General features: G+C 46.8%; 1 protein-coding gene across 2 annotated transcripts in view; it reads right to left on the minus strand.

Annotated features, from left to right (window-relative positions):
* The window catches only part of RALA (RAS like proto-oncogene A), a 162,189-nt gene extending 134,612 nt beyond the window's left edge, over positions 1 to 27,577 (minus strand). Inside the window, exon 1 of one of the 2 annotated variants that reach the window (XM_063922491.1) lies at positions 27,554 to 27,577. The gene's annotated coding sequence lies outside the window, so the exon portion shown is untranslated. Of the gene's footprint in view, positions 1 to 27,109; positions 27,373 to 27,553 lie in introns of those variants that run through there. The other variant, XM_063922490.1, reaches the window with a different exon arrangement.
* Between the last annotated feature and the right edge of the window lie 204 nt (positions 27,578 to 27,781).

Genomic DNA, 27,781 nt, shown 5'->3' on the forward strand with positions numbered 1-27,781 from the left:
ACTACTGAGGGGAGGGGTAGGGTGCTGTGTGGCATACCTCCCAACATGACCGTCTCCAGGAGGGACAGAATGCACTGTTTCTGGACTTCCCTCTTTAATATATAGTTGCCATCACCTGTGTTGAACTAGTTATTAGGTAATAAAGGTATTTCACCACAGGTGATGGCAATCATAAATTAAGAGAAATGTCCAGGAGGGAGGTATGGTGTTGTATATGCGTGACGAATTACTCTGCAGGGGCCATGTATGTATAATTACTATGGGGGGAGTGCAGGTGTGTAGAATTTCAATGGGGGCCATGTGTGTATAATTATATCGATATATATATATTAGAGATGAGCGGGTTCGGTTTTACTCGGTTTTCAAAACGGCATCTAATTGGCTCACGGATGTCACGTGTTTTGGATAGCCAATAAGATTCGGTTTTGAGAACCGAGTAAAACCGAATCCGCTCATCTCTAATATATATATATATATATATATATTATTTAATTTAAAAAAATGATGGTGTGCCTTGGCAATTTTAAAAACAGGATTTTAATACCTACCGGTAAATCCTTTTCTATAAGTCCGTAGAGGATGTTGGGGACACCAGAAGTACCATGGGATATAGACGGATCCGCAGGAGACATGGGCACTTTAAGACTTTCAAAGGGGGCGTGACCTGGCTCCTCCCTCTATATCCCTCCCCAGACTCAGTTTGGAACTGTTCCCGGAGAGATGGACATTTTGAGGAAAGGAATTAACAACAAGGTGAGCATCATACCAGCTCATGCCATAAACATGCCGAATAACATGGCATTCAACTGAACACATGCCAACGGACATGAACAAAATTCAGCAACAAGCTGAAGAAACCATAACACAACCTGTGTGTAACCAGAATTAAACTGCAGATACAGTACGCACTGGGACGGGCACCCAACATCCTCTACGGACTTATAGAAAAGGATTTACCGGTAGGTATTAAAATCCTGTTTTCAATTAGGTCCTTGAGGATGTTGGGGACACCAAAAGAACCATGGGATTATACCAAAGCTCTATACCGGGTGGGAGAGTGCGGATGACTCTGCAGCACCGATTGACCAAACTTTAGGTCTTCATCGGCCAAGGTATCAAACTTGTAAAACTTAGCAAACGTGTTTGACCCTGACCAAGTAGCAGCTCGGCAAAGTTGTAATGCCGAGACACCCCGGGCAGCCGCCCAGAACGAGCCCACCTTCCTAGTGGAATGGGCTTTTACCGATTTAGGTAACGGCAAACTTGCCGTGGAATGAGCCTGCTGAATCGTGTGACATATCCAGCGGGCAATGGTCTGCTTGGAAGCAGGATACCCAAGTTTATTGGGAGCATATAGCACAAACAGAGACTCTGTTTTTTTAACTGGAGCCGTTCTGGCAACGTACATTTTCAAAGCTCTGACGACATCCAGAGACTTTTCCTCAGCCAAAGTACCAGTAGCCACTGGCACCACAATAGGTTGGTTAATATGAAAAGAGGAAACCACCTTTGGCAGAAATTGTTGCTGAGTTCTTAATTCTGCACTATCTTCATGGAAGATCAAATAAGCGCTCTTTTGAGACAAGGCCGCCAATTCAGACACCCGCCTTGCGGATGCCAATGCTAACAAAATGACAACCTTCCAAACGAGGAATTTCAACTCCACTTTACTTAAAGGTTCAAACCAATGTGATTTTAGGAATGTCAAAACCACATTAAGGTCCCAAGGTGCCACAGGTGGCACAAAAGGAAGTTGGATGTGCAGGACCCCTTTTACAAAGGTCTGCACCTCAGGAAGTGAGGCCAATTGTTTCTGAAAGAAAACGGACAAAGCAGAAATCTGCACTTTTATGGAGCCTAATTTAAGGCCCGCATCCACTCCATTTTGTAGAAAATGGAGAAAACGTCCAAGGTCAAACTTCTCCACTGGAGCTTTCTTGGACTCGCACCAAGAAATATATTTCCTCCAAATAAGGTGATAGTGTTTCGACGTCACACCCTTCCTAGCAAGGATAAGAATGGGGATGACTTCATCGGGAATACCCTTACAGCAGTGGTTCCCAAACTGTGTGCCTAGGCACCCTGGGGTGCCACAGAGCTCTTGCAGGGGTGCCTTGGGTTGGTAGACCAGATCAAATGAAATCATTTATAGTCAAAGTGATAGGAAAACTAGTGTCTGACAATCATAAAACTTGTGGACAATTAGAAGCAAAATTGTACACCACCACATAACTGACCCTAAGGATGACAGGTAGACACAATTTACTAAATTGAATATTTTTTTCCCAAATTTATGAATAAAAACCTTTATCCTAGGGGTGCCGTGAAAAAAATGCTAATATTCTAGTGTGCTGTGATTCAGGAAAGTTTGGGAACCACTGCCTTACAGGCTAAAATCTGGCGTTCAACCGCCATGCCGTCAAACGTAGCCGCTGTAAATCTTGATGGACGAACGGCCCCTGCCGCAGCAGATCCTCGCGAAGAGGAAGAGGCCATGGATCTTCGACTAACAACTCCTGAAGATACGGGTACCAAATTCTCCTTGGCCAGTCTGGAACTACAAGGAGCGCTGGAATTTGTGATTTTCTTAGGATTCTCAGAACCTTTGGAATGAGAGGAAGCGGAGGGAAAACGTACACCGACAGATACACCCAAGGTGACGTCAGTGCATCCACTGCTGCCGTCTGAGGGTCCCTGGACTGGGTACAATACTTTAGTAGTTTTTTGTTGTGGCAGGACGCCATCATGTCTATGTGGGGAACCCCCCATAGATTCGTTAGTAGGGAGAAGACCTCCTGATGGAGGCTCCACTCTCCTGGATGTAGATCGTGTCTGCTGAGGAAATCTGCTTCCCAGTTGTCCACTCCCGGAAGGAAAATTGCCGACAGAGCGCTTACCCGAGTCTCTGCCCAGCGAAAAATCTTTGTGGCTTCTGCCATTGCTGTTCTGCCCTTTGTGCCGCCTTGGCGGTTTATGTACGTTACTGCTGTCACATTGTCCAATTGGATCAGGACAGGCCGGTTTTGAAGAAGATGCTCCGCTTGTAGAAGGCCGTTGTAAATGGCCCTCAACTCCAGCACGTTTATGTGAAGAAGAGTTTCCTGACTTGACCATCTTCCTTGGAAGGTCACCCCTTGTGTTACTGCTCCCCAACCCCGGAGACTTGCATCCGTGGTCACTAGGATCCAGTCTTGGATCCCGAATCTGCGTCCTTCTAAGAGGTGAGAGCTGTGTAGCCACCACAGGAGTGAGATTCTTGTGTTGGGGGATAGAACTATCCTCCGGTGCATATGAAGGTGGGATCCGGACCACTTGTCCAACAGGTCCCACTGAAACACTCTGGCATGGAACCTCCCAAATTGGAGGGCCTCGTATGCCGCCACCATCTTCCCCAGCAATCGAATGCATTGATGAATGGAGACAGTTGGTGGTTTCAGAATGAGTTTTACCAAACTCTGAATTTCCAGTGCTTTCTCCGGAGGGAGGAACACTCTCAGCTGGACCGTGTCCAGAATCATACCCAAAAATGCCAACCGGGTTGTTGGAATTAAGTGTAATTTCGGCAGGTTCAAGAGCCAGCCGTGCTGTTGTAGAAGCGACAGTGCAATGTCCTGTACCAGTTTTTCCTTGGACCTCGCCTTTATCAGGAGATCGTCCAAGTACGGGATAATTGTAACTCCTCTTTTTCTGAGGAGAACCATCATTTCTACCATGACTTTTGTGAAAATCCTCGGAGCCGTGGCCAGGCCAAACGGCAACGTCTGAAATTGGTAATGAGTATCCTGGATTGCAAACCGGAGATAACTCTGATGAGGGAGATAAATGGGAACATGAAGGTAGGCATCCTTTATGTCCAAAGACACCATGAATTCCCCCTCCTCCAGGCTGGAGATCACCGCTCGGAGAGACTCCATCTTGAATTTGAATTTCTTCAGGAAAAAATTTAGAGATTTTAGGTTGAGGATTGGTTGTACCGAGCCATCCGGCTTCGGCACTACAAATAGGCTTGAATAAAACCCCTTCCCCTTGTTGCGCCCAGGGGACCGGGATCACAACCTGATCTTGACAATTTTTGTATTGTTCCACAGACTAGAACTCTGTCTGGAAGCGAAACTGGTAAGGGTGATTTGAAAAAACGGCGAGGGGGAACGTCTTGGAATTCCAGTTTGTACCCTTGGGTCACAATTTGTAACACCCAAGGGTCCAGGTCCGAGCGAACCCAAACCTGACTGAAAAGCCTTAGACGTGCCCCCACCGGACCGATCTCCTGTAAGGGAGAACCGGCGTCATGCAGTGGATTTGGCGGAAGCCGGGGAGGACTTCTGCTCTTGTGAACTTGAGGAGGCGGGAGTTCTCTTGCCCCTTCCTCTACCTCTGGCAGCGAGGAAGAAGTTACCTCGGCCTTTTCTATATATTTATTGGGCCGAAAGGACTGGATTTGATAGTGCGGTTTCTACTGTTGCGCAGGAGCATTAGGTAAATAAGTAGATTTACCCGCTGTGGCCGCTGATACTAAATCAGCAAGGCCGTCACCGAACAGTTCCCCACCCTTAAAGGGAAGGGACTCCATATTTTTCTTGGAATCAGCGTCAGCATTCCATTGAGGAGTCCATAGAGCACGCCTAGCCGCAATTGACATAGCATTAGCCTTAGCCCCCAGGAGGCCAGCATCTCTTGCAGCCTCTTTCAAGTACGCAGCCACGTCCCTGATATAACCAAGCGTCACTAGGATGCTATCTGTATCCAGAGTATCTAAGGGGTATATGCAATTGCGGTCGAATTCCCGAAAATTTCGAAAAACGGGACATTTTCGCCAAAAAAAAAAATTCGACAATGCAATACAGTACTTTTCGTCAAAAAAACGGACTTTTCAAATTCGACTTTATGAAATTCGACATTTGACAAATTCGACATTTCTGCAATGGTACAAATGCGGCTTTTCGACAAAAGTATATTCAATTGAAGAAGGTAAATTCGACATTAGTACTTTTCGACAGTAAATTCGTCATTTTCAATCCGCCTCACTTTGCTGGCGGAATGTAATAAAAAAATTTAAAAATATGTTTTTTTTGTGTTTTTTTTATTGCTAATAGCATATCTATTTATATTAGAAGGGATTAGGTACTTGGTTTGTCTATTTAGGAGGCACAAGTATTATTTATATATATTTTTTTAATATTTTCTTTTTATGGAATGGGTTAAAAACCCGAAAAAAAATTGCGTGGGGTCCCCCCTCCTAAGCATAACCAGCCTCGGGCTCTTTGAGCCGGTCCTGGTTGCCAAAATACGGGGGGGGGGGAAATTACAGGGGATTCCCCGTATTTTAACAACCAGCACCGGGCTCTGCGCCTGGTCCTGGTGCAAAAAATACGGGGGACAAAAAGTGTAGGGGCCCCCTGTATTTTTTGTACCAGCACCGGGCTCCACTAGCTGGACAGATAATGCCACAGCCGGGGGACACTTTGATACCGCTCCCTGCGGCCGTGGCATTAAATATCCAACTAGTCACCCCTGGCCGGGGTACCCTGGAGGAGTGGGGACCCCTTCAATCAAGGCACCCCCCCCCCAGCCACCCAAGGGCCAGGGGTGAAGCCCGCGGCTGTCCCCCCCATCCATGGGTTGCGGATGGGGGCTGATAGCCTTGAGTAAAATTATCGAATATTGTTTTTTTGCAGAAGAACTACAAGTTCCAGCAAGCCTCCCCCGTATTTTGGCAACCAGGACCGGCTCAAAGAGCCCGAGGCTGGTTATGCTTAGGAGGGGGGACCCCACGCAAATTTTTTTCGGGGTTTTTTACCGTTTTTTTTACATTTTTAAAAATCGAATCAAAATCCGTCAATTCGTACGTTTTTCGACAGCGGGACTGTCGAATCCGTTTTTTATTGATTATGTCGAATTCCGGCACCCGGCACCAGAATTCAATGGTCGAATTTAAAAACGGGCGAAAAAGTGCCGCAATTCGCCCGGAATTGCATATACCCCTAAATCCGCAGTTAAACTTTCAGCCCATTTTTCAATGGCGCTACTAACCCACGCTGACGCAATAAGCGGTCTAAGCTGCGTCCCCGTGGTAGTAAAAATAGCTTTTAAAGTAGCCTCCTGCTTACGATCAGCCGGCTCCTTAAGAGTCGTCGATTGAGCCGCAGGGAGCGCTACCTATTTCCCACTTATCCCTATCCGCTGCGGGAAAGGGGTATGCCACCTTGATCCTATTAGGAATGAGAAATTTCTTATCAGGTGTATTCCAAATGCCATCAAAAAGGTCATTTAGTTCAAAACAAGGAGGAAAAGAAACCGAGTGTCTCTTTTCTTTGTAAATAAGGACCCTCGTTTCTGGTGTAAAGGGGTCCTCGTCAATACGTTATATGTCTTTGACAGCCACAATCACATATTGAATACTCTTAGCCAATTTAGGATACAATCTAAAATCAGCATAATCAGCACCGGTATCAGAGTCCGTGTCAGTATCTGTGTCATCTAATTGGTCAACACTACGTTTCAGTGACCCTTGAAATAAAGCGTCATCTTCTGATTTCTTCAAAATCTGCAGTTGAGAGTCAGATTCAGTAAACTTTTGTTTTTACAGTGTAACATTAGCATTTAAAGCAGTTAACCAATCAGCCATCGGCGGTGCCGACAGGACCCCCAAAACATTTGGTGTCCCCAATAAATTATACCCTTGAGAGGAAAATTCTGCCTCAGACATGTCTCCCTAACAGCACCCAAAGAAAAGCCTGTGAGGGAACAAAAGGAATGGAGCCAGCTCACACCCCAGTGCCAAAGTGCAGGTCTGAAAACACCCTCAAGTGTCACAGAGCTGCAGCGCTATATATCTGTATAGAAATAATCTGCCTCCCCCTCGTTTTTATAGCCCCTGGTACTGGTCTGCTGTGAGGAAGGACCAGCGCTGCTGCTTGGAGGAAATGGCGCCGAGTGAGCCTGGAGGAATAAGCCCCGCCCCCAACATGGCGCGCTTCTTCCCGCTTATTTTTACATGTTTATCCTGGCGGGGGTTTGCGGGCAGTGCCAGGGCACTGTACAGATATGCCAGCCTTATTTATGAGGTATTATTAGCTCCCCAGGGCCCCTTCCCCCAGCGCCCTGCACCCAGCGGTGTGTACAGTCTGGGAGCCTGGCGCGCACTGAGCAAATCATGCTGCGCAGTACCTCTATATGCCGTCTTTGTTGAAGAGAAGATGTCTTTTCCTCACATACTCACCTGTCTTCTGACTTCTGGCTTGAAGAGGGGGGACGGCAAGCTGTGGGAGCGAGCATCCAGGAGAGCCCGGCGTTCATCTCCCCTCAGGAGCTGAAGGCATCCTGTCATCAGCAGCAGAGCCCTGAAACTCATTAGAAGTGGGTCTAGACTGCTCTCCCCTCTTTCCCACGAAGCAGGGAGTCTGTAGCCAGCAGATCTCCCCAAAATTAAAAAACCTAACATTAAGTCTTTTCAGAGAAACTCTAAGAGCTCCCCGAGTGCCTCCATCTCGCAGGGCACATTTTCAAAACTGAGTCTGGGGAGGGATATAGAGGGAGGAGCCAGGTCTCGCCCCCTTTGAAAGTCTTAAAGTGCCCATGTCTCCTGCGGATCCGTCTATATCCCATGGTTCTTTTGGTGTCCCCAACATCCTCAAGGACGTAATAGAAATCTTGTTTACTGTGCCATTAGTTTAAAAAGGTTGAAAACCACTGGTCTAGATGTTGGCCTCTGTATCATGGAGGCAAGTATATTATAACTGCAATCGAAATATGTGAAGGATAGATATATAGATATATATATATATATATATATATATATATATATATATATATATATATATATATATATATATATATATATATATATATATAAGAATTTACTTACCGATAATTCTATTTCTCGGAGTCCGTAGTGGATGCTGGGGTTCCTGAAAGGACCATGGGGAATAGCGGCTCCGCAGGAGACAGGGCACAAAAAGTAAAGCTTTAGGATCAGGTGGTGTGCACTGGCTCCTCCCCCTATGACCCCCCTCCAAGCCTCAGTTAGGATACTGTGCCCGGACGAGCGTACACAATAAGGAAGGATTTTGAATCCCGGGTAAGACTCATACCAGCCACACCAATCACACTGTACAACCTGTGATCTGAACCCAGTTAACAGTATGATAACAGCGGAGCCTCTGAAAAGATGGCTCACAACAATAATAACCCGATTTTTGTAACTATGTACAAGTAATGCAGATAATCCGCACTTGGGATGGGCGCCCAGCATCCACTACGGACTCCGAGAAATAGAATTATCGGTAAGTAAATTCTTATTTTCTCTATCGTCCTAGTGGATGCTGGGGTTCCTGAAAGGACCATGGGGATTATACCAAAGCTCCCAAACGGGCGGGAGAGTGCGGATGACTCTGCAGCACCGAATGAGAGAACTCCAGGTCCTCCTTAGCCAGGGTATCAAATTTGTAGGATTTTACCAACGTGTTTGCCCCTGACTAAATAGCCGCTCGGCAAAGTTGTAAAGCCGAGACCCCTCGGGCAGCCGCCCAAGATGAGCCCACCTTCCTTGTGGAATGGGCATTTACATATTTTGGCTGTGGCAGGCCTGCCACAGAATGTGCAAGCTGAATTGTATTACACATCCAACTAGCAATAGTCTGCTTAGAAGCAAGAGCACCCAGTTTGTTGGGTGCATACAGGATAACAGCAAGTCAGTTTTCCTGACTCCAGCCGTCCTGGAACCTATACTTTCAGGGCCCTGACAACATCCAGCAACTTGGAGTCCTCCAAGTCCCTAGTAGGCGCAAGGCACCACAATAAGCTGGTTCAGGTGAAACACTGACACCACCTTAGGGAGAGAACTGGGGACGAGTCCGCAGCTCTGCCCTGTCCGAATGGACAAACAGATATGGGCTTTTTTGAGAAAAAACCCACCAATTTGACACTCGCCTGGCCCAGGCCAGGGCCAAGAGCATGGTCACTTTTCATGTGAGATGCTTCAAATCCACAGATTTGACTGGTTTTAAACCAATGTGATTTGAGGAATCCCAGAACTACGTTGAGATCCCACAGTGCCACTGGAGGCACAAAAGGGGGTTGTATATGCAATACTCCCTTGACAAACTTCTGGACTTCAGGAACTGAAGCCAATTCTTTCTGGAAGAAAATCGACAGGGCCGAAATTTTAACCTTAATGGGCCCCAATTTGAGGCCCATAGACACTCCTGTTTGCAGGAAATGCAGGAATCGACCGAGTTGAAATTTCTTCGTGGGGCCTTCCTGGCATCACACCACGCAACATATTTTCGCCACATGTGGTGATAATGTTGTGCGGTCACCTCCTTCCTGGCTTTGACCAGGGTAGGAATGACCTCTTCCGGAATGCCTTTTTCCCTTAGGATCCGGCGTTCCACCGCCATGCCGTCAAACGCAGCTGCGGTAAGTCTTGGAACAGACATGGTACTTGCTGAAGCAAGTCCCTTCTTAGCGGCAGAGGCCATAAGTCCTCTGTGAGCATCTCTTGAAGTTCCGGGTACCAAGTCCTTCTTGGCCAATCCGGAGCCATGAGTATAGTTCTTACTCCTCTACGTCTTATAATTCTCAGTACCTTAGGTATGAGAAGCAGAGGAGGGAACACATACACCGACTGGTACACCCACGGTGTTACCAGAACGTCCACAGCTATTGCCTGAGGGTCTCTTGACCTGGCGCAATACCTGTCCCGTTTTTTGTTCAGACGGGACGCCATCATGTCCACCTTTGGTATTTCCCAACGGTTCACCATCATGTGGAAAAACTTCCCGATGAAGTTTCCACTCTCCCGGGTGGAGGTCGTGCCTGCTGAGGAAGTCTGCTTCCCAGTTTCCACTCCCGGAATGAAACACTGCTGACAGTGCTATCACATGATTTTCCGCCCAGCGAGAAGTCCTTGCAGTTTTTGCCATTGCCCTCCTGCTTCTTGTGCCGCCCTGTCTGTTTACGTGGGCGACTGCCGTGATGTTTTTCCCACTGGATCAATACCGGCTGACCTTGAAGCAGAGGTCTTGCTAAGCTTAGAGCATTATAAATTTACCCTTAGCTCCAGTATATTTATGTGGAGAAAAGTCTCCAGACTTGATCACACTCCCTGGAAATTTTTTCCTTGTGTGACTGCTCCCCAGCCTCTCGGGCTGGCCTCCGTGGTCACCAGCATCCAATCCTGAATGCCGAATCTGCGGCCCTCTAGAAGATGAGCACTCTGTAACCACCACAGGAGAGACACCCTTGTCCTTGGATATAGGGTTATCCGCTGATGCATCTGAAGATGCGATCCGGACCATTTGTCCAGCAGATCCCACTGAAAAGTTCTTGCGTGAAATCTGCCGAATGGAATTGCTTCGTAGGAAGCCACCATTTTTACCAGGACCCTTGTGCAATGATGCACTGACACTTTTCCTGGTTTTAGGAGGTTCTTGACTAGCTCGGATAACTCCCTGGCTTTCTCATCCGGGAGAAACACCTTTTTCTGGACTGTGTCCAGAATCATCCCTAGGCACAGCAGACTTGTCGTCGGGATCAGCTGCGATTTTGGAATATTTAGAATCCACCCGTGCTGTTGTAGCAGTATCCGAGATAGTGCTACTCCGACCTCCAGCTGTTCCCTGGACTTTGCCCTTATCAGGAGATCGTCCAAGTAAGGGATAATTAAGACGCCTTTTCTTCGAAGAAGAATCATCATTTCGGCCATTACCTTGGTAAAGACCCGGGGTGCCGTGGACAATCCAAACGGCAGCGTCTGAAACTGATAGTGACAGTTCTGTACCACGAACCTGAGGTACCCTTAGTGAGAAGGGCAAATTTTGGACATGGAGGTAAGCATCCCTGATGTCTCGGGACACTATATAGTCCCCTTCTTCCTGGTTCGTTATCACTGCTCTGAGTGACTCCATCTTGATTTGAACCTTTGTAAGTGTTCAAATTTTTTTAGATTTAGAATAGGTCTCACCTAGCCTTCTGGCTTCAGTACCACAATATAATGTGGAATAATACCCCTTTTCTTGTTGTAGGAGGGGTAATTTGATTATCACCTGCTGGGAATACAGCTTGTGAATTGTTTCCCATACTGCCTCCTTGTCGGAGGGAGACCTTGGTAAACCAGACTTCAGGAGCCTGCGAAGGGGAAACGTCTCGACATTCCAATCTGTACCCCTGGGATACTACATGTAGGATCCAGGGGTCCTGTACGGTCCCAGCGTCATGCTGAGAGCTTGGCAGAAGCGGTGGAACGCTTCTGTTCCTGGGAATGGGCTGCCTGCTGCAGTCTTCTTCCCTTTCCTCTATCCCTGGGCAGATATGACTCTTATAGGGACGAAAGGACTGAGGCTGAACAGACGGTGTCTTTTTCTGCAGAGATGTGACTTAGGGTAAAAACGGTGGATTTTCCAGCAGTTGCCGTGGCCACCAGGTCCGATGGACCGACCCCAAATAACTCCTCTTCCTTTATACGGCAATACACCTTTGTGCCGTTTGGAATCTGCATCACCTGACCACTGTCGTGTCCATAAACATCTTCTGGCAGATATGGACATCGCACTTACTCTTGATGCCAGAGTGCAAATATCCCTCTGTGCATCTCGCATATATAGAAAATGCATCCTTTAAATGCTCTATAGTCAATAAAATACTGTCCCTGTCAAGGGTATCAATATTTTTAGTCAGGGAATCCGACCAAGCCACCCCAGCTCTGCACATCCAGGCTGAGGCGATCGCTGGTCGCAGTATAACACCAGTATGTGTGTATATACTTTTTATGATATTTTCCAGCCTCCTGTCAGCTGGCTCCTTTAGGACGGCCCTATCTATAGACGGTACCGCCACTTGTTTTGATAAGCGTGTGAGCGCCTTATCCACCCTAAGGGGTGTTTCCCAACGCGCCCTAACTTCTGGCGGGAAAGGGTATACCGCCCATAATTTTCTATCGGGGGGAACCCACGCATCATCACACACTTCATTTAATTTATCTGATTCAGGAAAAACTACGGTAGTTTTTTCACATCCCACATAATACCCTCTTTTGTGGTACTTGTAGTATCAGAAATATGTAACACCTCCTTCATTGCCCTTAACGTGTGGCCCTAATAAGGAATACGTTTGTTTATTCACCGTCGACACTGGATTCAGTGTCCGTGTCTGTGTCGACCGACTAAAGTAAACGGGCGTTTTAAAACCCCTGACGGTGTTTCTGAGACGTCTGGACCGGTACTAATTGTTTGTCGGCCGTCTCATGTCGTCAACCGACCTTGCAGCGTGTTGACATTATCACGTAATTCCCTAAATAAGCCATCCATTCCGGTGTCGACTCCCTAGAGAGTGACATCACCATTACAGGCAATTGCTCCGCCTCCTCACCAACATCGTCCTCATACATGTCGACACACACGTACCGACACACAGCACACACACAGGGAATGCTCTGATAGAGGACAGGACCCACTAGCCCTTTGGAGAGACAGAGGGAGAGTTTGCCAGCACACACCAAAAACGCTATAATTATATAGGGACAACCTTATATAAGTGTTTTCCCTTATAGCATCTTTTATATATTTCTAACGCCAAATTAGTGCCCCCCCTCTCTGTTTTAACCCTGTTTCTGTAGTGCAGTGCAGGGGAGAGCCTGGGAGCCTTCCCTCCAGCCTTTCTGTGAGGGAAAATGGCGCTGTGTGCTGAGGAGATAGGCCCCGCCCCTTTTTCGGCGGGCTCGTCTCCCGCTCTTTAATGGATTCTGGCAGGGGTTAAATATCTCCATATAGCCCCCGGAGGCTATATGTGAGGTATTTTTAGCCAAAAAAGGTTTTCATTTGCCTCCCAGGGCGCCCCCCTCCCAGCGCCCTGCACCCTTAGTGACTGCCGTGTGAAGTGTGCTGAGAGGAAATGGCGCACAGCTGCAGTGCTGTGCGCTACCTTAAGAAGACTGAGGAGTCTTCTGCCGCCGATTCTGGACCTCTTCTCGTTTCAGCATCTGCAAGGGGGCCGGCGGCGAGGCTCCGGTGACCATCCAGGCTGTACCTGTGATCGTCCCTCTGGAGCTAATGTCCAGTAGCCAAAGAAGCCAATCCATCCTGCACGCAGGTGAGTTCACTTCTTCTCCCCTAAGTCCCTCGTTGCAGTGATCCTGTTGCCAGCAGGACTCACTGTAAAATAAAAAACCTAAGCTAAACTTTTCTAAGCAGCTCTTTAGGAGAGCCACCTAGATTGCACCCTTCTCGGCCGGGCACAAAAATCTAACCGAGGCTTGGAGGAGGGTCATAGGGGGAGGAGCCAGTGCACACCACCTGATCCTAAAGCTTTTACTTTTTGTGCCCTGTCTCCTGCGGAGCCGCTATTCCCCATGGTCCTTTCAGGAACCCCAGCATCCACTAGGACGATAGAGAAAGGCTGTTACGTTATATATCTCTATTTAGTGAATATTAATAATTTTTGTTAGGTCACATACCTATTTGAACTTGCGTTCAGGCCTATGCGTTTGAACTTGTTATTCAAGCACTTAACCATAAGGTATGTGTTCAATGTACAGAAATATTCATTTATTTGTTATTATTGAGCCCAGTATTATGCAGAATATGTTATTAATTGTTGATAGTACTAAAAACGTATATTTCCCCAATTAGGCTTAATCTAACTTTCACCTGTGTACCCCACCGGTGTGTGGTTTTTTCAAGTATCCAGAATACGTAATTGCCATTTCATTGATGCACTAACAGTATTTATCAAGCACTAGAGGTATGCCATATGTAATTATTATGTTCTTGTGATGATGAACTCCTCTTTATGTGTCTATTTCTTTCTCTTTGGTATAATTGTGAATTCTTTGTTCTGAGATTGTATCACATAATTGTTTTCCATGGATATGTTAAGATCATCCTCCTTGTATGTTATACCATATGTGTATGTATATTTTTTCCTCACATATTTATATATATTTGTATATTTTGCCCATGTTTTAAGTTCTGTCTTGCATTTTTCCTCGTTTATTGACATGTTCCTTCATATTATTGTTTTAATCAGGATAAGATTCTGATATAAATATTTTATATATATTTTTAGACATACCCCTGATGAAGTCTTAGAGTAAGACGAAACGCGTCGGGTTATTTGTTCATAAACATCAAATCTCCGAATTGTCAAAGGAGAAGGAGGAATCTATCAAAGTTATTTCAACTGGTCCTCTGTACTATATGGTGTTATCTGCAAGAAGAGATACTATACCGTTTTGTATCATTGCTTTTATGTTGTAATAAATTTTACATGGAACATGTTAAATGTGGTTTTATGCTCACGAATTAGGAGTAAATATCTTAGGGAGACTGCTGTTTTTCCCCATTGAATATTGGGTGGAAAAACAACCCAAGTGCGCCCATTCCTCTACTGGCACATATTTGTATCTTTTTAGTCCCTCCTAACAAGGGACTTAGTGGAATTTGGCAGCCTTAACCCAATCCTTTCTCACTTTCTGTTTAATAGCGCAAAAGGGAGAGTATCTGTTTTGTATATATATATATATATATATATATATATATATAATAAGAATTTACTTACCGATAATTCTATTTCTCGGAGTCCGTAGTGGATGCTGGGGTTCCTGAAAGGACCATGGGGAATAGCGGCTCCGCAGGAGACAGGGCACAAAAGTAAAGCTTTTACAGGTCAGGTGGTGTGTACTGGCTCCTCCCCCTATGACCCTCCTCCAGACTCCAGTTAGGTACTGTGCCCGGACGAGCGTACACAATAAGGGAGGATTTTGAATCCCGGGTAAGACTCATACCAGCCACACCAATCACACCGTACAACTTGTGATCTAAACCCAGTTAACAGTATGATAACAGAGGAGCCTCTGAAAGATGGCTTCCTAAACAATAACCCGAATTAGTTAACAATAACTATGTACAAGTATTGCAGATAATCCGCACTTGGGATGGGCGCCCAGCATCCACTACGGACTCCGAGAAATAGAATTATCGGTAAGTAAATTCTTATTTTCTCTATCGTCCTAAGTGGATGCTGGGGTTCCTGAAAGGACCATGGGGATTATACCAAAGCTCCCAAACGGGCGGGAAAGTGCGGATGACTCTGCAGCACCGAATGAGAGAACTCCAGGTCCTCCTTTGCCAGGGTATCAAATTTGTAAAAATTTACAAACGTGTTCTCCCCTGACCACGTAGCTGCTCGGCAGAGTTGTAATGCCGAGACCCCTCGGGCAGCCGCCCAAGATGAGCCCACCTTCCTTGCGGAATGGGCCTTAACAGATTTAGGCTGTGGCAGGCCTGCCACAGAATGTACAAGTTGAATTTTGTTACAAATCCAACGAGCAATCGACTGCTTAGAAGCAGGTGCACCCAACTTGGTGGGTGCATACAGTATAAACAGCGAGTCAGATTTTCTGACTCCAGCCGTCCTTTAAATGTATATTTTTAAGGCTCTGACAACGTCCAACAACTTGGAGTCCTTCAAGTCGTCTGTAGCCGCAGGCACTACAATAGGCTGGTTCAGGTGAAACGCTGATACCACCTTAGGGAGAAAATGCGGACGCGTCCGCAGCTCTGCCCTATGTCGAATGGAAAATTAAATAAGGGCTTTTATAAAACAAAGCCGCCAGTTCAGATACTCTCCCGGCCGAAGCCAGGGCCAGTAACATAGTCACTTTCCATGTGAGATATTTCAAATCCACATTCTTTAGTGGTTCAAACCAATTGGATTTGAGGAAATCTAAAACTACATTTAGATCCCACGGTGCCACCTTAGGCACCACAGGAGGCTGTATATGCAGTACTCCTTTGATAAAAATCTGGACCTCAGGGACTGAGGCCAATTCTTTTTGGAAGAATATTGATAGGGCCGAAATTTGAACCTTAATAGATCCCAATTTGAGACCCATAGACAATCCTGATTGCAGGAAATGTAGGAAAACGACCCAGTTGAAATTCCTCCCTCGGAGCACTCCGCTGCTCGCACCACGCAACATATTTTCGCCAAATACGGCGATAATGCTTCGCGGTGACTTCCTTCCTTGCCTTTATCAAGGTAGGAATGACTTCTTCTGGAATGCCTTTTCCTTTTAGGATCTGGCATTCAAACGCCATGCCGTCAAACGCAGCCGCGGTAAGTCTTGAAAAAAAAAACAAGTACCCTGCTGAAGCAGGTCCCTTCTCAGAAGTAGAGGCCACGGATCGTCCGTGACCATCTCTTGAAGTTCCGGGTACCAAGTCCTTCTTGGCCAATCCGGAGCCACTAGTCTTACTCCTCTTTGCCGTATAATCCTCAATACCTTTGGTATGAGAGGCAGAGGAGGAAACACATATACCGACTGGTACACCCAAGGTGTTACCAGCGCGTCCACAGCTATTGCCTGCGGATCTCTTGACCTGGCGCAATACCTGTCCAGTGTTTTGTTGAGGCGAGACGCCATCATGTCCACCATTGGTTTTACCCAACGGTTTAATAGCATGTGGAAAACTTCTGGATGAAGTCCCCACTCTCCCGGGTGAAGGTCGTGTCTGCTGAGGAAGTCTGCTTCCCAGTTGTCCACGCCCGGGATGAATACTGCTGACAGTGCTATCACGTGATTCTCCGCCCAGCGAAGGATCCTGGCAGCTTCTGCCATTGCCCTCCTGCTTCTTGTGCCGCCCTGTCTGTTTACATGGGCGACTGCCGTGATGTTGTCCGACTGGATCAACACCGGTCTTCCTTGAAGCAGAGGTTCCGCCTGGCTTAGAGCATTGTAGATTGCTCTTAGTTCCAGAATGCTTATGTGAAGAGACTTTTTCAGGCTCGACCACACTCCCTGGAAATTTCTTCCCTGTGTGACTGCTCCCCAGCCTCTCAGGCTGGCATCCGTGGTCACCAGGATCCAATCCTGCATGCCGAATCTGCGGCCCTCCAATAGATGAGCCTCCTGCAACCACCACAGAAGGGATACCCTTGTCCTCGGCGACAGGGTTATCCGCAGGTGCATCTGAAGATGCGACCCTGACCATTTGTCCAACAGATCCCTTTGCATGGAATCTGCCGAAAGGGATTGCTTCGTAAGAAGCTACCATTTTTTCCCAGGACTCTTGTGCATTGATGTACAGACACCTTTCCTGGTTTTAGGAGGTTCCTGACCAGGTCAGATAACTCCTTGGCTTTTTCTTCGGGAAGAAAAACCTTTTTCTGAACTGTGTCCAGAATCATCCCCAGGAACAGCAGACGAGTTGTCGGCATTAATTGGGATTTTGGAATATTCAGAATCCATCCGTGCTGCTTTAGCACCTCTTGAGATATTGCTAAACCCATCTCTAGCTGTTCTCTGGACCTTGCCCTTATTAGGAGATCGTCCAAGCATGGGATAATTAATACGCCTTTTCTTCGAAGAAGAAATATTATCTCGGCCATTACCTTTGTAAAGACCCGAGGTGCCGTGGACAACCCAAACGGCAGCGTCTGAAACTGATAGTGACAGTTTTGTACAACGAACCTGAGGTACCCCTGGTGTGAGGGGTAATTGGTACGTGGAGATACGCATCCTTGATGTCCAAGGATACCATAAAGTCCCCTTCTTCCAGGTTCGCTATCACTGCTCTGAGTGACTCCATCTTGAACTTGAACTTCTTTATGTACAGGTTCAAGGACTTCAGATTTAGAATAGGCCTTACCGAGCCATCCGGCTTCGGTACCACAAAAAGAGTGGAATAATACCCCTTCCCTTGTTGTAGAAGAGGTACCTTGACTATCACCTGCTGAGAATACAGCTTGTGAATGGCTTCCAAAACCGTCTCCCTTTCTGAGGGGGACGTTGGTAAAGCAGACTTCAGGAAACGGCGAGGTGGCTCTGTCTCTAATTTCAACCTGTACCCCTGAGATATTATCTACAGGATCCAGGGATTTACCTGCGAGTGAGCCCACTGCGCGCTGTAATTCTTGAGACGACCGCCTACCGCCCCCGAGTCCGCTTGCGAAGCCCCAGCGTCATGCTGAGGCTTTTGTAGAAGCCGGGGAGGGCTTCTGTTCCTGGGAAGGAGCTGCCTGTTGCTGTCTCTACCCTCGTCCTCTGCCTCGTGGCAGATATGAATAGCCCTTTGCTCTCTTATTTTTAAAGGAACGAAAGGGCTGCGGTTGAAAGGTCGGTGCCTTTTTCTGTTGGGGAGTGACTTGAGGTAGAAAGGTGGATTTCCCGGCCGTAGCCGTGGCCACCAAATCCGATAGACCGACCCCAAATAACTCCTCTACGCATCGCCTGTCCACTGTCGTGTCCATAAAGCTCTTCTGGCCGAAATGGACATAGCACTTACCCGTGATGCCAGTGTGCAGATATCTCTCTGTGCATCACGCATATAAAGAAATGCATCCTTTATTTGTTCTAACGACAGTAAAATATTGTCCCTGTCCAGGGTATCAATATTTTCGATCAGGGACTCTGACCAAACTACCCCAGCACTGCACATCCAGGCAGTCGCAATAGCTGGTCGTAGTATAACACCTGCATGTGTGTATATACCTTTTTGGATATTTTCCATCCTCCTATCTGATGGATCTTTAAGTGCGGCCGTCTCAGGAGAGGGTAACGCCACTTGTTTTGATAAGCGTGTTAGCGCTTTGTCCACCCTAGGAGGTGTTTCCCAGCGCTCCCTAACCTCTGGCGGGAAAGGGTATAAAGCCAATAACTTCTTTGAAATTAGCAGTTTTTTATCGGGGCACCCCACGCTTCATCACACACGTCATTTAATTCTTCTGATTCGGTAAAAACTACTGGTAGTTTTTTCACACCCCACATAATACCCTGTTTAGTGGTACCTGTAGTATCAGCTAAATGTAACATCTCCTTTATTGCCAAAATCATATAACGTGTGGCCCTACTGGAAAATACGGTTGATTCGTCACCTTCACCACCGGAATCAGTGCCTGTGTCTGGGTCTGTGTCGACCGACTGAGGCAAGGGGCGTTTTACAGCCCCTGACGGTGTTTGAGGCGCCTGGACAGGCACTAATTGAGTGTCCGGCCGCCTCATGTCGGCAAACGACTGCTTAAGCGAGTTGACGCTATCCCGTAATTCCACAAATAAAGGCATCCATTCTGGTGTCGACCCCCTAGAAGGTGACATCCTCATATTTGGCAATTGCTCCGCCTCCACACCAATAACGTCCTCATACATGTCGACACACACGTACCGACACACAGCAGACACACAGGGAATGCTCTATACGAAGACAGGACCCACTAGCCCTTTGGGGAGAGTCTGCCAGCACACACCAAAAAGCGCTATATATGACAGGGATAGTCTTATGATTAAGTGCTCCCTTATAGCTGCTTTTATATTAATATATTGCCATTTATTTTGCCCCCCCTCTCTGTTATACCCTGTTTCTGTAGTGCAGTGCAGGGGAGAGACCTGGGAGCCTTCCTGACCAGCGGAGCTGTGACAGAAAATGGCGCCGTGTGCTGAGGAGATAGGCCCCGCCCCTTTTCCGGCGGGCTCGTCTCCCGCTATTTAGTACATTTAGGCAGGGGTAAATATCTCCATATAGCCTCTGGGGCTATATGTGAGGTATTTTTAGCCTTTTTAAAGGTTTTCATTTGCCTCCCAGGGCACCCCCCCCCCAGCGCCCTGCACCCTCAGTGACTGCCGTGTGAAGTGTGCTGAGAGGAAAATGGCGCACAGCTGCAGTGCTGTGCGCTACCTTAAGAAGACTGCAGGAGTCTTCAGCCGCCGATTCTGGACCTCTTCTTGCTTCAGCATCTGTGAGGGGGCCGGCGGCGTGGCTCCGGTGACCATCCAGGCTGTACCTGTGATCGTCCCTCTGGAGCTTCATGTCCAGTAGCCAAGAAGCCAATCCATCCTGCACGCAGGTGAGTTCACTTCTTCTCCCCTCTGTCCCTCGTTGCAGTGATCCTGTTGCCAGCAGGAATCACTGTAAAATAAAAAACCTAAGCTAAACTCTCTAAGCAGCTCTTTATGAGAGCCACCTAGAATTGCACCCTTCTCGGCCGGGCACAAAAATCTAACTGGAGTCTGGAGGAGGGTCATAGGGGGAGGAGCCAGTACACACCACCTGACCTGTAAAAGCTTTACTTTTGTGCCCTGTCTCCTGCGGAGCCGCTATCCCCCATGGTCCTTTCAGGAACCCCAGCATCCACTTAGGACGATAGAGAAACACCATTACTATACTCGGTCTATGTTAGAGGGAAACAGGAGCACATACATATCCGCACCAGGCCCAAAATGTGCCTCTGTATTACCCCTTTCACATCTCCAAAGCCTTCCCGGGTGGGATCCTGCATTGGAGACTCTCCTACCCCTTTCGCTGGCTTCCAGACCCGGCAATATGCCGGGTCGGTTGCCATAGCAGCGGGGGGTGTTGGCGGCGCTGGGAGATGAGCTCATCTCCGCGCCGCCTCTCCCTATCTAGTAAACGACCCAGGAATCCGTTTATGCAGCCACTGACCCGGTATTCAACCCGGGAAAAACACTGCTTATAACCCGGACTGAATATCAGGTCAGGCGACCCGGGAATTTGGACTTGGCGCTTTCACACCGCACATTGACCCGTGTCGACCCGGCAATATGCCAGGTTGATACCGGGTTATTTGTGCGTTGTGAAAGGGGTTTATGTAGGCAAGTATGCACATAAATGTTTCCTATAGAGGGCCGTAACTAGGGGTGTGCAAGCGGTGCCATCACACAGGGCCCTGGGGCAGCACCATTGCTGCCTCACGCCACCTGCATGTGGCTTGCAGGGTGCCGTGCAGTCAATAGCGCTACTGCAAGAGCCGCCTGGAGTGCAAAGAGACGCTCCAATGCATGCATCCCTCAGGACATGTAGCTGCCCAGCTGTCCATAGGTCGCCAATAGGCATGGCATCATGACATCACGGGGCTAAGGGGCAAGACTGGCACAGGACGCCACTTTCCCTATAGATCCACCCACAACATGGAAATGATGCTGAATAAAAGGCTGCCCCTGACTGGATGACTTCCTGTTGTCAACCGATTAATCCAGTGGTTCCCAAACTCAGTTTTCAAGGAACCCTTCCAGGTTTTAAGGATATCCAAGCTAAAGCACAGGTGACTCAATTAGTACCTCAGTCAATTTGCTGATACAATCTGTTCACAAGCATGGATAGCCTCAAAACCTGGACTGTTTGGGTGCCTTGAGGGCTGAGTCTGGATTAATCAGATGTTGCCAGGTCTTACTACTTAGTGTTCATTCTAGATTTTTTTTAGGGCAGGGTGCTGATCATTGAGGAGGGCACATTTTCGTTTTGAAGGGCACATTTTTGAGGTGACGCTTGGCACACAAAGCATAGTGCATATGTTTATAGTTTTTAGACATATATTTTCCCCTTAATGTATCATTTACCCCTACATACATATAGGACACCCATGTAACACCCAACATCTGTACTGAGAAAAATACTATATTTGTCCAGTATTCTTGAAAAAATGGCTACCGTATATACATAATAAGTAGATAATAATAAATGTCTCCTCCACTGCTGAAGAAGTTATGATCCCTATGTGTTATAAAACAGAAAAATTAAGCAGAGGGTTAACATATACAGTATAGTTACAAAATAAAAGTCTGTTCTACTAAGGACATAGTGTAAGCCGTACATGATCACTGCTTACCCTGTTCTTTCCCTCTATATCAGAGTGCTGTGTTATGCCAGCAGCCACTGCAGTGATGCCATTTACAGTGCCTCCTCTGCCATCCAGTTCATTAAGTATAGAAATTGTTTCCAATTTCAGAAGCAGGCAAGGAGTAGACAACAACATTGTAACATGCACTCTGACTGTTGCATTCTGTATACAAGGGAGCGATTTATGATCCTGCAGGGTGCACTGAAAAAGGGCAGGGTGCTTCTTCACATTTCAAAAATGGGCAGGGTGCAGCACCCTGCTGAAACAGCCTCGAAGGAACACTACTACTTAATTTATAATTACCCTATGTCAGCTTAGACATTTTTTTACATTATGGAGACTATGGAGGCCAATCCCGGGATCGGGATCGGCGGGATCCCGGGATTTGGGCCCAAAAATGCCGGAATTTGAATCCCGGGATTGGAGCATCCAATCCCGGGATTCACGGGATTGCACTGCGCATGTGCGGGAGGGAGTGTGTGTAAGTAATACTACTTACACTTAGGCGGGCGGCAGCCATAGACGAACGCTGAACGCGGCGACACTTCAAATGTGGCGCCGGCCGCCAGCCAATCAGAGCTGGCGGACCGGCAGCCAATCAGGAAAGCTGCCACGGCAGCCAATCAGGAGCGACTGCTGCGGCCGCTTCCCTGATTGGCTGCTAGTCCGCCTGCTCTGGTTGGCTGGCGGCCGGCGCTTCATTTGAAATGCCGTCGCATTCAGTGTGTCCATGGCTGGCGCCCACCTAATAGTAAGTGTTATTACTTACACCCAGCCTCCCTCCCGCATCGCTACCAACCCTCCCCGCTACCTACTGTACACCCTCCCGCCCAGCTACCTACAACCTCCGCACCGCTACCTACACCCTCCCTGCCGCTACCTACACCCTCCCGCACCGCTACCTACCCTCCAGCGCTGCTCCCTACACCCTTCTTTACTGATCCCTACTGCAATCCCGGGATTGATCGTTTTTCAATCCCGAATCCCGGGATTGAAAAAACGGCCCGGGATTGGCCTCCCTAATGGAGACTTATATTATACATGCATATAGGGTAATATGTTTGCAAGACATATTACTGGCCACAGGGCTACTGTAGGTAAATACTGGGATACAGAATACCTCCTGCTTGGTTCTTTGAAAGACTATACAGGCTCCATCGCTGACACTGTAATCCCGACATCTGGAATACAGATGCAGGAATAAAAACATGGATCGCAACGCCGTGCCGGGATCCCGACCATAAGTATGCCGGGACTGCTGAAGGTAACCTGCTGGGGTTAGGCTGTGGTGGTGGTGGTGGTGGGGGGGTTTAGGTTTAGTAGGCTGCGTGGAGGGAGGGTTGGGCACCACTGGGGAGGGCTAGGGTCAGGTTGCAGGTAAGGATGGTTAGCGGGATTAGGGGTAGTATGCTCGCCTTGTAGTTGTTGGGGTCCTGAGAGTCAGGATGCTGCTGTCGGTATTCTGACTGCTGGCATTGCTAGTGCCGTTGAGCTTGAGTTATCCATAACATTTTATTGGACCATATCACGCAAACAATTTACCTCAAGTGACCCACTGGCTAGTGCAGCCTACAGTGATTTATCTCAATGCTACTGGGAAATCCAGCTATACTGTAATCAGTGGTGTCTGACTAGTACCTGACACACAGGTTATCCACTGTTGTTAGGAAAGAAAAACACTTAATATTTCTAGCAGAGATTTTCAGGATCACTTTTCAACTGTGGAACTGTAAATTCAGTCATTGTACACTGTGATACCCTGCCGCTGATAAAGTGGGACATTCCATTAAAGCAGGCATGGTGCATTTATAGTGACATGACATTTACTTTTTGTTCACTCACAGCAAGGTAATTTATCACCCTCTTACGTCAATGTAATGTGAGCTGTTCTACCATCCCACATCAACCATATTACATGACAAGAGAGAATATTGTTTTAACCAGCTAGAGCATAATAATATAGGTGAGCATCCCATTCACGCATTGTTGTCCTGATGTGAGACCTGGAAAGAGAACATCTGTTTTTTCTAGAAACCACCAGAGTGTCCTGGAAAGTCACTCCTCAGGTGCAAGACCAGTGGTCACATAGGTAAATTAGGAGTATTTAGTGGGGGGCAGGGGGCGCATGGACTGAAGTCCATCCAACAATGTGGGGTTCCCACAACAGTTATAAAACAAAGTATGCCCATAGTTATCCAGCTGGACTCTGAGTATACATCATCAGTAATTGGCTTATATGCTCAGAGACATATACTTATTTGCAGTAATACGCTTTGCTCTGGGTTACCTATGGGACCACTGGGCTTGCACCTTAGCAAGTCACCATGTTGAAATCTGCAGCGGTAACAGAGCATCCACAAAATCATAAATAGCAGCAGGAATGCACAGCGTCCCAAACTTTCTTAGTAGATTGTCATCTACCTTCTGTCACTTCTGCCCTAAAGAGATATTAATTTAGTTACATGGTTCTAGAGAAGTCCACACACAATTCAGAGTCATAGGTATCTCAGTTGCAATTCCACTTGAGGCTGAATTGGTGTAAATTGGCTTCAACAGCGTGTTTGCAGGTATGCTGTTTAGTGACTACATCTTGGGACACAGACAGAATTGCAGTCTATACTCATTTACAAAGAGATGCATCTTATTTCTGACTGCTACTGCACAAGGGTCAGGACTGCTGCAAGTGGATAGATAATAGTGGTGCGGTAACAAATACATATATCTCTGAACATGGGTGAATACCACAAATACTGCACGTAGTGCAAGTGTTATTTTGGATGACTTGTGCACAACTCTGAATCGGACCCCTGAAGTATAAATTATTAAGCATATTTAAAGTTTGTGGTCTAACAAATAATTGTGCCTGTTTGCATGAGAGACTTGGGTGACACAGCGGTCCTGAGCCTCATATCACAAAATACTGTATCAAAACAAAACAACATGGCCGCTAAGTCTTTGAAAGGATAGTAATGGCTTTATTGTATTTTAAACTAAATCTATTTATTTTTCTACATTATACGGCCATCTCTGCTCTTGGCCAAATTGTTTCCTTTAAGAGAAGATTATTAACAATAAGGAACATATTTCTGCAGGCTCTGGAGAATCCATCTGAAATAAGCCAGAATGCAAAAGGAAACAATAATGGGACATTGGGGGTAATTCCGAGTTGATCGCAGCATCAAATTTGTTAGCAGTTGGGCAAAACCATTTGCACTGCAGGTGTGGCAGATATAACATGTGCAGAGAGAGTTAGATTTGGGTGGGGTGTGTTCAAACTGAAATCTAAATTGCAGTGTAAAATAAAGCAGCCAGTATTTACCCTGCACAGAAACAAAATAACCCACCCAAATCTAATGGGCCCTACTCACTGGCCGAGGTGCCCGACGGCCGATACGGCCGACGAGCGACCCGGCGGCGGGGGGGGGCAGTGACGGGGGGAGTGAAGCTTCTTCACTCCCCCCGTCACCCGGCTCCATAGACGTGCAGGCAAATATGGACGAGATCGTCCATATTGGCCTGCATGCACAGCCGACAGGAGACCAGCGATGAACGAGCGCGGGGACGCGCATCGTTCATCGCTTAAGTCTCCACACTGAAAGATATGAACGAGATCTCGTTCATTTATGAACGAGATCGTTCATATCTTTCAAAATATCGGCCAGTGTGTAGGGCCCATTACTCTCTCTACGTTATATCTGCCCCCCCTGCAGTGCACACGGTTTTATCCAACTGCTAACAAATTTGATGCTGCGATCAACTCGGAATTACCCCCTTTGTGCGAAGCCAGAACAATTTCACTAGAGCAGTAGAAGTAAAAATTTAAGTAAACAAAAACAACTTAAAAAGGTCACCAATTCCATCTAATTGTAGTTTTAATATTCCAAAATGCAAATGAGGACATGAAGTGCAAGTTACTTAGAGTACAGTCATGCAATAAAACTGCATACATTCCATGCTGGTGAAAAAGAACTGCTTCCATCTGCAGCACTACTGATATTTGTATATGTCACAGCCATTTTGAGTCCATCCTTTCCATGTATAATAGAAAACCACTATTAAAAAAAAAATGAAATCCACACAAGCACTAAATAAACTAAATTGATTTTTTTTTAGCAAATGGAAGGGTCCTTAACTATAATTGTGTTAGATCATATTACTTTTCTATAACGCATACATGCCATAACTGCAAAATCTGTATGTTCTAAAGACAAATAGAACAGTGTATATAGATGGGCGACGGAAGACCCCTTAGCAAAAAGTGATCAGTATTTGAATTATTGCCACTTAATCTTTACTTGCAAAAATCATCAATTATTATAAGATCATGACTGAAATAGCAACATGTGAAGGTCACGTATTACAAATGAAGCAGAACTCCCAGTGATTGCTGCACTACTGTAGCTCTGTTGCATGACATCTATGGGAGACTTCCTATTATTCTCCAGAGCTCGCACAAAGCTGTAATACGATCTAAGATATTTGATCCGGTAGAGAGAACAACAACCTGTATGGTTGGAGCTATTTTAGAACAGGATGCCTTCTCTTTTCCAATTATTCTGAAATTTCATCACAACTCAAATGATACATGGAGTGATCACGGCAATTTATGATCATGGATTTGGAACATGAGGGAAAAAAATAAAATCCTAGACAGATAAGGACTTACAGGAACAGTCACTAACCCAGCTGCCCCACACCCCAACAACAGGGCCTGCAAGTTTTACCATAAGTTGATGTTACCCAGAAAACACACTGCTGTAGTAATTAATAAAGTACTGATGTACAATTCTATTACTGACAGAACACAGATGACAGCTGAATAAATCATGTACTTATTGCAACTTCTGTAACCCTGAGAAAAATGTTCTGTCTCCGATTATGGGTCATACCAGAAACTACACACACATTTCCTATAAAATATATATATATATATATATATATATATATATATATATATATATATATATATATATATATATATATAGAGTTAAATCACACATATGTATAGTCATTCAGTTTATATCAGATACAGTGTATAGTTATATTTATATAGGTAACACACACTAAACAATTCCATAGCACTTATCTACAGGGCACCATGTGTGTAACACACAAATAATGAAATACCTGTGCATAATGTAATGTGACATGCCAACTGTGTATAATGCTAAACAGATGCCAGTCACTGGCATATAGATGTAGTCTGTATATACACATTATGGAAGGCTGTCACCTAACATAAAGGCAGGGTTTGGGGCTGTATATAAGGGTTCTGTAGTAAGAGCTATGCCCAGACCTAGGAGACAAGCCTATGTACCAGGGCATGGCTAAACACTGCCAGTCATCCAGCTGCGGAGCTGCCCTTACCCCATTGTATGGAATCCCCACTCCCCGGGGCCCTGCGCCTGATCCGTGCATGTAGCGTGTGCTAGGCATGCCGGCACAGACAGCAGCCCCCGTGTGCCTGTGTATGTGCGCTCACCTCTCTGCTCCCTCAGCCCGGCGGCGGGCGCTGTGTGCAGGCTGCTAACTCCGTCCTCTCCCCTCTCACAGCAGCAGCGCCGGGGCCTCCTGCTCTCCCTCCTCCTCCTCCTTCTCCTCCCTTCCTCCTGCTTCCACTTCCTCCTCCTCTGCCCCGGCCGCGGCGGCTAGGATCTGTCTGAGGAAGAGGAGGACGGCTGAGGTGTGGGGGCCAAGGACGCGACGTCACAGGTGTGTCCTCTGGGGCCCACAATCTCCAACCCCGCCGACCGCAGCAGCTGTGTGTGAGGGGAGCAGTGCAAGAGGAGGTGGCGGCGGCGATGCTGCTGGAGCCGGAGGAGGGTGTTACTGATGATGATGTTGGTGATGATGATGTTGCTATTTGCAGTGTGAGCTCAAGCTGTACAGTCAGAGAAAGCAGCCGTGACCCCCTGCCCGCCTGTACCTGCTGATGGGCCGGGACCAGACAGACCAGTTCTCCTTATACCATCCAACAACAACGCCTGTGTTTTATACCCACAGTATACTTCCTCGCAGCCCCTGTGTACATGGCTGCAGACTGGGCTCCCAAATGGTGAAAACTTGTTTCAAAATACAATAATGAGAAAACTACATTGTAAAATCACAAACAGCAGATCTATGGGCATTGACAAACATTTAGGATACCACTGAT

Source organism: Pseudophryne corroboree, chromosome 5, assembly GCF_028390025.1.
Source record: "Pseudophryne corroboree isolate aPseCor3 chromosome 5, aPseCor3.hap2, whole genome shotgun sequence".
Taxonomy (NCBI): Eukaryota; Metazoa; Chordata; class Amphibia; order Anura; family Myobatrachidae; genus Pseudophryne; species Pseudophryne corroboree.